This window comes from Pinus tabuliformis, chromosome 1_2 (genome assembly GCF_031772625.1).
Source record: "Pinus tabuliformis cultivar Carrire ecotype Pingquan chromosome 1_2, CPIR1, whole genome shotgun sequence".
In the NCBI taxonomy this organism is placed as follows: domain Eukaryota; kingdom Viridiplantae; phylum Streptophyta; class Pinopsida; order Pinales; family Pinaceae; genus Pinus; species Pinus tabuliformis.
Window position 1 is genome coordinate 601,931,427 of NC_142298.1, and position 9,835 is coordinate 601,941,261.

A 9,835-nucleotide genomic window follows, 5' to 3' on the forward strand; every position below is an offset into this window, starting at 1 on the left:
GCCACATTTCAGCGGGAAATGGACTTGGCTTTTGCGAATGAGAAGGATGTGTTTTTGGTGGTGTACCTAGATGATTTGACGGTATTTTCCAAATCTGATGAAGAGCACATGCATCACCTAAAAATTGTCTTTCAAAAGTGCAGGAAATATAGTCTATCGTTGAATCCTAAGAAGAGCTTGTTCACCATGGATAAAGGAAAATTACTTGGACACATCATTTCAAATGATGGCATTCATCTAGACCAAGCACGTGTGCAAGCAATTCAGCAAATTGATCTGCCTAGGAACAAAAAAGAGATACAATCATTCAATGGTAAGATGAATTTTCTGCGTCGCTTTGTGCCTAATCTTGCAGAACACTTGAGAGAGATGAATAACATGCTCAATAAGGACAGCCAAGTGAAATGGATAGAGGAGGCTGTAAAATCTTTCAACTTGGTCAAATTGGCCCTTCCTTCAGCTCCAGTTCTAGTCAACCCGGACTACACTCAGGATTTCATATTGTTTTCATTTGCTTCTGAGCACACTATGGCAGTGGTATTATTGCAGAAGAGAGATGATCATGAAAGACCCATTGCATTCTTCAGCAGAGCTATAAGGGATGCAGCTTTAAAGTATAACATCATTGAGAAGAAAGCCCTGGCATTGGTGAAGGCATTGAAGGATTTCCGGGTATATATCCTACATTCTCACATTTTGGCCTATGTTCCTAATACTGTTGTAAAGGATGTTTTAGTGCAGACCGATCCAGAAGGGAGAAGAGGCAAATGGATTGCAGCCTTGTTGGAATATGATGTGGAGATAAAGCCTACAAAGCTGGTCAAAGGACAGGGGTTGGCGAAGCTAATGGCCGAATCAAACTTGCACGCCTTGGACATAAATCTAATCGCTCCCATGTCCGATGAGAATGAGGAAGGAACGTCAATTCAGGTATCCGAAATGTTTGCTTTGTCCCCATGGTATTCAGATATAATATATGTGCTGAAAAATCTGTCACCACCGCCTGGCATAACTAAAAACAAAGCGAGAACACTCAAATTGAAGGCTACCAAGTTTTGTATTTTGAATTCTACACTGTATTGGAAAGATCCTGGTGGCATTTTGTTAAACTATTTGGTGGAAGAGGAGGCAAAGAAAGTCATGGAGGATTTCCACGGAGGAGAGTGTGGTGGTCATCTTTTTTGGAAGTCAACAACGAACAAAATTTTGAGAGTAGGGTACTACTGGCCTACCTTGTTTGCTGATGTGTATAAGATGGTCAAGCGTTGTCATAAATGTCAGATTTTCGAAGGGAAACATAAATTACAGCCTTTTCCACTTAAGCCTATTGAGGTGAGCGCTCCCTTCCAGCAGTGGAGGTTGGATTTCATTGGGGAAATTCATCCCGCCTCTTCTGGACATCATAGATGGATCCTTACAGCAACAGACTATTTCACAAAATTGATTGAGGCAGCTCCTACTAGACAAGCCACGGACACGGTAATCATTTCATTTCTCAAAAATAACATCTTGTCTCACTTTGGTTGTCCAAACAAATTAATCACCAATAATGCAGCAACTTTCAAATCGAAAAGGATGGTAGAATTTTGTCATAAATATCACATAATCTTGGGTCATTCAACTGCCTATCATCCACAAGGCAATGGATTGGCAGAATCTTCGAATAAATCCTTGGTCAACATCATCAAGAAGCTGCTAGAAATAAATAACAAGAGATGGAATAAGAGGTTGGTCCATGCGCTTTGGGCAGTTCGGATCAGTCAGAAAAAGTCCATTGGTATGTCACCGTTTGAGCTTGTGTATGGAGTTGACACAGTATTCCCCGTCTCTCTTGCTGCCCCGGTGGTCAAACTTATTCAGGAGGCCAGCAGTGAAGAAGATCCCATGCAAAGAAGGTTGAATCAAATGATCCACTTGCAGCAAACAAGAGAAGAAGTTTTCAAGAACACATCCAAGTTGCGGGAGAAGATGAAGAAAATCTATGACAGAAAAGAAAAAGCAGATAAATTTCAGTTGGATTATGTGGTGCTAAAGTGGGATGCAAGGAATGAAGAGAAAGGCAAGCACGGAAAATTCGAAAATCTGTGGACAGGTCCTTTCAATATTGCAGCATATAGGGGTCAGAATGCCTTTCTTCTAAAGGAAATGAACGGGGAAGATTGTCCTACAGGGCCGATCAATGGTCGGTTGCTCAAGCGGTATCACTGTTGATTGAACAACACTGTTTCCACTGTCATTGTAAATACCATTTTTATTTGAGTTTGGTTTCAGTCTGCAAAGTTAGTCTTTGAGTTATTTCAACGTCAAGTTTGAGTCAATTTTTTGGTCATTTCAGTTTCGTAAATAAGTCAAAGTCCTATGCTGTTTATCGAAATGATGATTCCATAGCCCAATGGACAAAAGGCACTGTCTAGCTCCTCCAGAGATCTATTTTTCTTGGCACCTCCAAGGAGCTACCATACCCCATTGGAGCCAATGTTAGAGTCGGTCTGGTCAGCCCTCCGTTAGAGATCAAAACTCTTTGTGCATTTCAAATTTAGGTTTCCCGCTCCATTCACACAGCTGCATTTTCTAGGGGCATGCTAGGATCTGACGGAGAAAGTCATGCTAATCATTTCCCTTCATGTCGGGCTCCTGCTGGCTCAGGTCTTTTCTCAACAATCACCAAAGTCCATGACAGTCAAGGTCTGGTCCTTTACAGGACAAAGTCATTTTCTAGTCTAGGAATTCATCAATTTGGTCTTTGAAACATGTCTAGAAAAGCCATGTAGGCCAGAGGGAGGCCCTTACACAGCTATGGTTCAGAAAGCTTCATCGTCACATGGATAGACTTCGACTCTTCTTCAAAACTCCATTTTGAAGAAAAGTCAAACAAGGTCATTTATGATAAAAATTTTCCAAAAAATCACCAGTTGACTTTTCAAATGCAGTTATGGTTTACATGGCCAAATGCTCTGTCATACAATCCCTACAAATATGTGCCAAAAATTTCATCTTTTGACCCAAAATGTCAAAGGGAAAGTGAAAATCAGTGTGTTTGAAAATCAGTGAAAAAGTGCAAAACACAACATTAGAAAAATGGGTTTTCAAGGAAGCAAAAATTAAACCCATCTCCTCCAAGGCTATAAATACATGTTTTGACTCAAATCAAAGGCATTGTGCTGCTACAAGACTTGGAGAGGACATTGCAAAGGCGTGAAGGTGAGATTGGAGCATTGGAAGTGAGTGGGAGCAGGTTTTTGAGCGCGCAACACACTCACCGGGCGCGACGCACACGCAGCCAGCCTGTAGTTGGAGCTTTACATAGGCAAGGTGCATACCCAGTGCACAGCTCACTGGGATTTGCGCACGACACACACAGTCCAGGGGCCAAAACACGTTGCCAAAGCACTCCAAATTTCGGTGAATGCCATCAATTCAAGAGGGAGGCCTTATGACATCACCAGTTCATCAATTTTGTCAATGATATGGTGTTTATAAGATGTTTGAATGTCACCCAAAAGCATAAGGTCAACCATAAGAAAATCACCAAGAAAATGATGGCTCGGGTTGCAAAATTGTGTTGTTAGTGCCAAGGTTTCACTCCACTCACCTTTTTCCCCTCACCTCTTATTTTTCCCATCTCCCCTTGATCATTTTTCCTAAAACCCCACCCTAAATCACTATCATAACCCTCTCCCTATTCCTGCACCATTTGGTCAACACAAAGTCACCACAAGACCAGCTCATTGTGCAAGCCAAGCTATGGGAGAGGGGTGCATAGTCGAAAGAGTTGAAGAGTCAAACGATTAGGAGAAAATTTGGGTGATTTCATAGCGCGCAGCGCACACACCAAGGAGCACGGCGCACATGCAGCCAGCCCACAGTTAAAGGATTACACTGGCGCGACGCATACCCAACGCGCAATTCACTGGGCATTGCCCATGGCGCACAGAGATATAAAGCCTAGAAACTATTCAGTCTGCCTAAAAATTTTTGGATGCTCACCAAATTTGAAAGGTAGACAACCTACCTCCATTCTTGCATCAAACTTGAAAGGAATAGCATGGTTGTAGGGGTATAAATCAAATGCAAATTTTTTTTATAAAGCAAACAAAAGAGAAACAAAGAAATCATGATCCTAGGGTTTATGCTACAGTGACAGTGCTGCCAATATGTTTCAAAGCCTACCCCATCAACACTATACCCAAACTACTCCCAAATCCCTGATAAATCTCTCCCTTTAGCCCCTATTCCCATTTCATCATTCCCCTCCTGATACTCCCTGTTTTATTGTCCTCTTGGTGGCAGATTTTTAGAGCAACTACCAACTTCATTGGAATCAAAGGGCAGCATAAAACTCAGGGTACAAACAGCAGTAATGGCATCCGAAGTTTCATCATAATATGAGGAGGAGAGCCACAGTGACACAGCTTCGGGAGAAAGGGCCCAAAGGAGACATCACCGGAGTGGCAGACATCTTAGAGATGAGCCAAACATCCTCACCGAGTTGCAGGCATGCCCTCTTGCTATGTCTTGTTTCCAGTACTTGGCATGTTTTGAATTTTGTCAGAGGGTAGCAAACGTCAGAGTTCATCATGAGTTGGCCTGTCTTTTTTCACTGCACCTACATGGAGGACAGTCTATCTTGGCTGGCGTTACTTTCACATTGACACCCGAAACCATATTGGTGGCAACAGGCATACCCAACATTGGAGAGCAGTGGCATAAGAAGAAGAAGGTAGAGAGGCATCATTATGAGCCGTACATCAAAGACAGTTGTTTGAGCCACCTCACTAGAGTTTTTCCATTCAGATTTTTGAAAGATGAGTATGCCCCGCTCATGAAATTGATCGTGAAGTACTTTAGTTGCGAGGGGAGGTTTTCTCGCCTTTATGCCTATCACATCAGGTTGCTCATGCACTTTACCAGGGTGTGGATGATGAGCCTCTCATTTTTTATCTGCGGGAACATAGAGAGGATGAGAAATTTCATGCAGCACAAGACCCCTCGACAGCAGCTCAACAGTGTGTATGACTTTGCCCTTATCTGAATTTTGGTACACCATCAGTTGGGATTGCAGGGTATTGCTTGGGAGGACTTCATCCCCCGTGACTTCTTCAGCACTCCACAGGTCGTTTCAGAGGCAGAGCATGAGGTAGAGGGTCCATCTCATCAGTATGAGCGACATGAGACTGCCACTATGCCAGTATACATCACCTATCAGAAAGGCAATAGACCCTTATTTGTAGCAGCCAAGCGAGTGTTATCTCCACCTGGGGTGGAAGGGGCCTCACTTCCGACATCAGCATCACAGGAACAGGGAAGAGGTAAGGAGCCAGTGCATGATGAGGGGCCTTCAGGTGAGCCATCAGTTGAACGAGACACGGAATTCGTTCTCCTTCAGGATGATGAGACAGATGCAGAACCTACAAATGCAGAGCTTGGGGAGATCATCTAGGAGCAGCAATCAGTGATTGAGAACTTATCCTTTGACTTGGAGAGGGCCAAGTGGAACATGAAGTATCTGGAGCAGAGGAACAAACAACTTGAGGATCGGCTAGCTGAGATAGAGTTGCCAATGATCAATGAAAACCGGCAACACATCATGGCAGCACAAGGCAGACCTATGGAGCAAAGAGATGAGGACCGGGAGTATGTTTTATAGAAAGTGAATGTCCACTTGGAGTAGTGGTTGGATAAGGCTAACAGGGAAAAAACATGCTGAGGTGCATGACTCACCACTACATGGCCCGAAACATGAGCTCCAAAGCAAGAATCAGGATCCTAAAGGAAAAATTCAGGAAAGCAACAAGAAGGGCAAAACGAGCAAAAGAGAAAGATCGGCTTCAAATCTTGGCTGAGTCTTCCTTAGCATAGCATAGCACTTCATAGGGAATATCTAGCCCAAATTTCAAAAAATTTGGGGAAATTTTGGTCACTTGGTAATTTTTTTTGTAAAAAACAGGGATTTCCTCCCTGTGCGTCGTGCCACTGGCGCGACGCCAAAATTCTAGGGCTCCAATTGAGAAATGGCTTGTAGATTTGGATTTAGCATGGAAAATTACGACTACTGGTGTCTGGGCAAGAGATTTGGGCAAGATATGGGTCTCCTAAAGTCAAAAAACACCCAAAAATGGCCTCTCTGCCACTTTTTTCACACACAGAAAGCAGTCGTGGGAGAATGGAGATTTGGAGAGGCAAATGAGCACCAAATTTGAAAATTCCAGTTGGGTTAGAAAGTAGACATGACAGGCTTTCCATAAATCCCACTTGGGTACATTTTGGACACCTAAAAGTGCCCCAAACTAGGCCTCAAAGTACCATGATGCACAGAGAAAATGGCGCGGTGCACAGAGGAAAAAATTGCCAATTTGCTTCCGTTTCGCGAAATTTCGGGTCGCGACTTCTTGAAGTGGGCCCGCTCATCTAAACTTTAGTTTTTTGGCACCAAAGGTGGCATTTAAAGAGTTTTCTCTCCAGATTGGCTTCTATCCAAGTGGCGAAGGAAGGCAAACGGTCACCCAAAGCCAAATGTCATGTTTGCAATGCTGCACCTGTAGCTGATGGTTGGCTCTCCATCTCCATTTCGCAATGATTCGAGTAACTCCCCAACCCTTGGGTGTTCTATCTCTTCCTCACACATTCTATATATTGTATGCAAGTTATTTGCAAAGGGTTGGTTGGCTTGTAACTTCTGGGAGACTGTGGGAAAGAAACTTTGTTTCTTCACTGTGTATTTTTGACAGAGGATTAATGAAAGGCAACGACTCTGTTTCATGAGATTCTTGTGGTTGTGAGTGTAGCAAATGTGTCTCTGATGTTTTCATATGTATTTCGTTATGTTTCATAATCCAATTCATGCTCATTTCCAGTGAAATTTTCTGAGTGAGATTAGGTAGAATTCGATTTTATTGCTCTGCCTGTGGGAAAATTTCATGTTTAGTGTTATTCTTCTGTTGAAAAGGATTCATGTGACTATGCCCTTTTCACTTTCTTCAACAATCTTTTCATTCCGCATCACCTCAAACTAAATTTGCTACCCTATCCGCCTGCCTTGCCTCACGGGATAATTTGTGCCTTCATATTAAATTCTCTGTTCATTGTTGTCCGTTGGTCCCATACCATCCCAGAAACTCGGTCATTCATGGAAAATTTTTCCCGAATCCCTATTCACTTACTAACCTAAGGTAAATATTTCATTGTAATTCATCTGAGACCGTTTTCGATTATCTATTCACTGAGCGTGACTCGAAGAGAGCCCTCTCCTGCTCTGGTAGGGCTAGCTACCAGACTAAGCGTGGTTTGTGGTTACCCTAATTTTTGCCTTCCTTCAGCCTAAGGCAGATTTAGGTGCTAACACGTCCCAAGGAGGAGGGGCAGGATCCTTGAGGTACCCAACCTCTTTGATGAGACCTTCCTACAGGAGCCCCGTTGTGGAGTAGCAGGAACTGGCTGATTGGGTAGAGACAGATGCGGATGCAGCAGCAGAGAGAGCGACAGTGCAACAAATCCCAAGACAACGCATAGTTAGCAGGCTGCAATAATGCGAGAGGCACACATGTTTTTCACAGTGCTAGGTGGCACAAAGAGGTGTGCAATGGTGTGAAATGCATGGAGATGTTGCAGTAGCGCAGATGTCAAAGAGGGAGAACTTGTCAGCAATAGGTAGAGCTTTAGCATTAGAGTATGTTCCTAGCCCAACAGAGTGGTCAGTTGGGAGTGTTTTTGTTCCAAGTGTTGTTGGAGAAAGTGGACTGGGAAGATGTGTTGCACGCAGAACATTCCAAAGTTACAGGATCGGGTTCGAGAGAAAGCCTTTCTTGTTGAGAGGGAGTGTTGAAAAGTGTGCAACAAGAAATGCTAAATTTAGAATGTGCTAAAAATAGACCTGCTAAAAATAGCATGTCTAAAAAGAGCAGTTTGGCCAGTGAGGTCATTGGCCACATTGGGTGAGAGGTGAAACTGCTAAAAATAGAAAGTTCTAAAAATAGCATGTCTGGGTCCCTTCCTATTTATAGCAGTCCCTAGTCTATCTATAGGAAGTAAAATTAATTTTGGTCTTAACAGCAGTTGGAAATATTAATTAATTAATTCAGTTGAGTTAATTAGTTAAGGAAATTCGAGTTTGAAGTATTTGTGACATGCACATGAGCTGTCCAACTGATTGATGAATTTACCCTTAATTTCCTCCACTGATTGAGGGAGTAAGTATGATTTCTATAATGAGAGAATCAGTTGACTTAGTTCTAACTAGTCAAGTCTAGTTACATTATTTTAACAAGTTGTTAAAATAATAAAATATAGTTTGTTAATGCTTGCATGCATGTGACAACTATTATTTTAGATAACTGAGAATTCACCCATGGATAATTGTTGCATGTCAGTTCTGTCAGAGACCTAGTTGAGATCAGATGTGGGACAGTGTACTATCAGATGCTTGACTATTTCTAGTAAGTAGTTTTTGCATGGTTGAGGAATTAGTATCCTCAAGGATTGCGTAGTTGGACCATTGGTTAACTTGGTATGTTTGGAAATAATTGCATATGCTATTGCTATTATTTCCTAAGCAAACTGCATAAGGAAATAGGGATTGGACCATAGGTAAAGCCTTTATATATAGGGCTTGGTTGGTTCATGAGACATATCTTCATAGTTCATTGAGAACTGAATAGCTTGAGAGCTAATTCTTTTTCTATTGTAAAGAGGATTTCCACTTGATTGATAATACATGGTTGGGGTTTTATGCTGGTGCTTTCGCCTGGATATATCTTGTGTTATGTGTGATTATTTCTCTTGATCAGTTATACATGTTTCTACTTGATGTTTCTCATGAATTCGATTATGCTTCCACATAATGTTTTGTAGAAGTAGAACAAGTATTATGCTTTAGGACATTGCATATATTGTTTTGTTCTACAGGTGAAATTTCTACACCATCAGCTGCCTACTTTACTTTATAAAGCCATCTGGAACTCACCACTAACTTGGCCTGAGGTCTTGCGACAACATCCCACACATTGTTCCAAATTATAGAGTCATACTCCTCTACCATTGTATAAACCGAGACTAGTTGCATTGCCTCCTCGAATGAAGAAGGTTTGGACTCTACACACTCCCCAACCAAGGCCATGTAACCAGTGTACCGCTCGCGTGACCTCCTCTGTCTGAGAAGATGGTTGCCCCACATTCTCTCGCACATCTAGCATCAACCTGTCAGCTTCCCTTCAGCGTTTCTGCCCATCTCGGGAAAACTCAGCATGAGTGGATGTCTCTACTCTCGGATCATCTGCATGCAGCTGCTCCGCATTAATTTGAGGCTCCTCCTCCTTAGGAACTGAAAGTTCCTCCTCTGGATGCAACTTGAGCTCCCTCTCAAATGATACTTGCATGGCTTTCTGCTCATCAAACTTTAGATCTCTACGTACCACTGTCCTCTGACTGGTAGGCAGGTACACCCGATAGTTGTGGGGTGTATCAGTGTACCCCACAAGTATCCCCAACTCAGTTGTTGGATCTAGCTTCTTCTGGGAAACTTTGGTCACATGGCAATAAACCGATGATCCAAATATCTTGAAGTGACTTACATCTGGTCGCTTCCCGGAAAAGGCCTCCATAGGTGTCTTCATTCCCAGTATACGGTGCGGGCTTCTATTCTACAAGTATATTGTTGTATTGCATGCTTCAGCCCACAAATGAAGTGGTAGGCTTTGGTCATGCAACATCACTCGAGCTGCTCCCAAAATCGATCTGTTCTTCCTTTCGGCAACCCCATTCTGCTGTGGGTTATGGGTGTCGTCAACTCCCATTTAATTCCTTCTGTAGCGCAGAAGTCCTTAAACTATTGGGAGACATA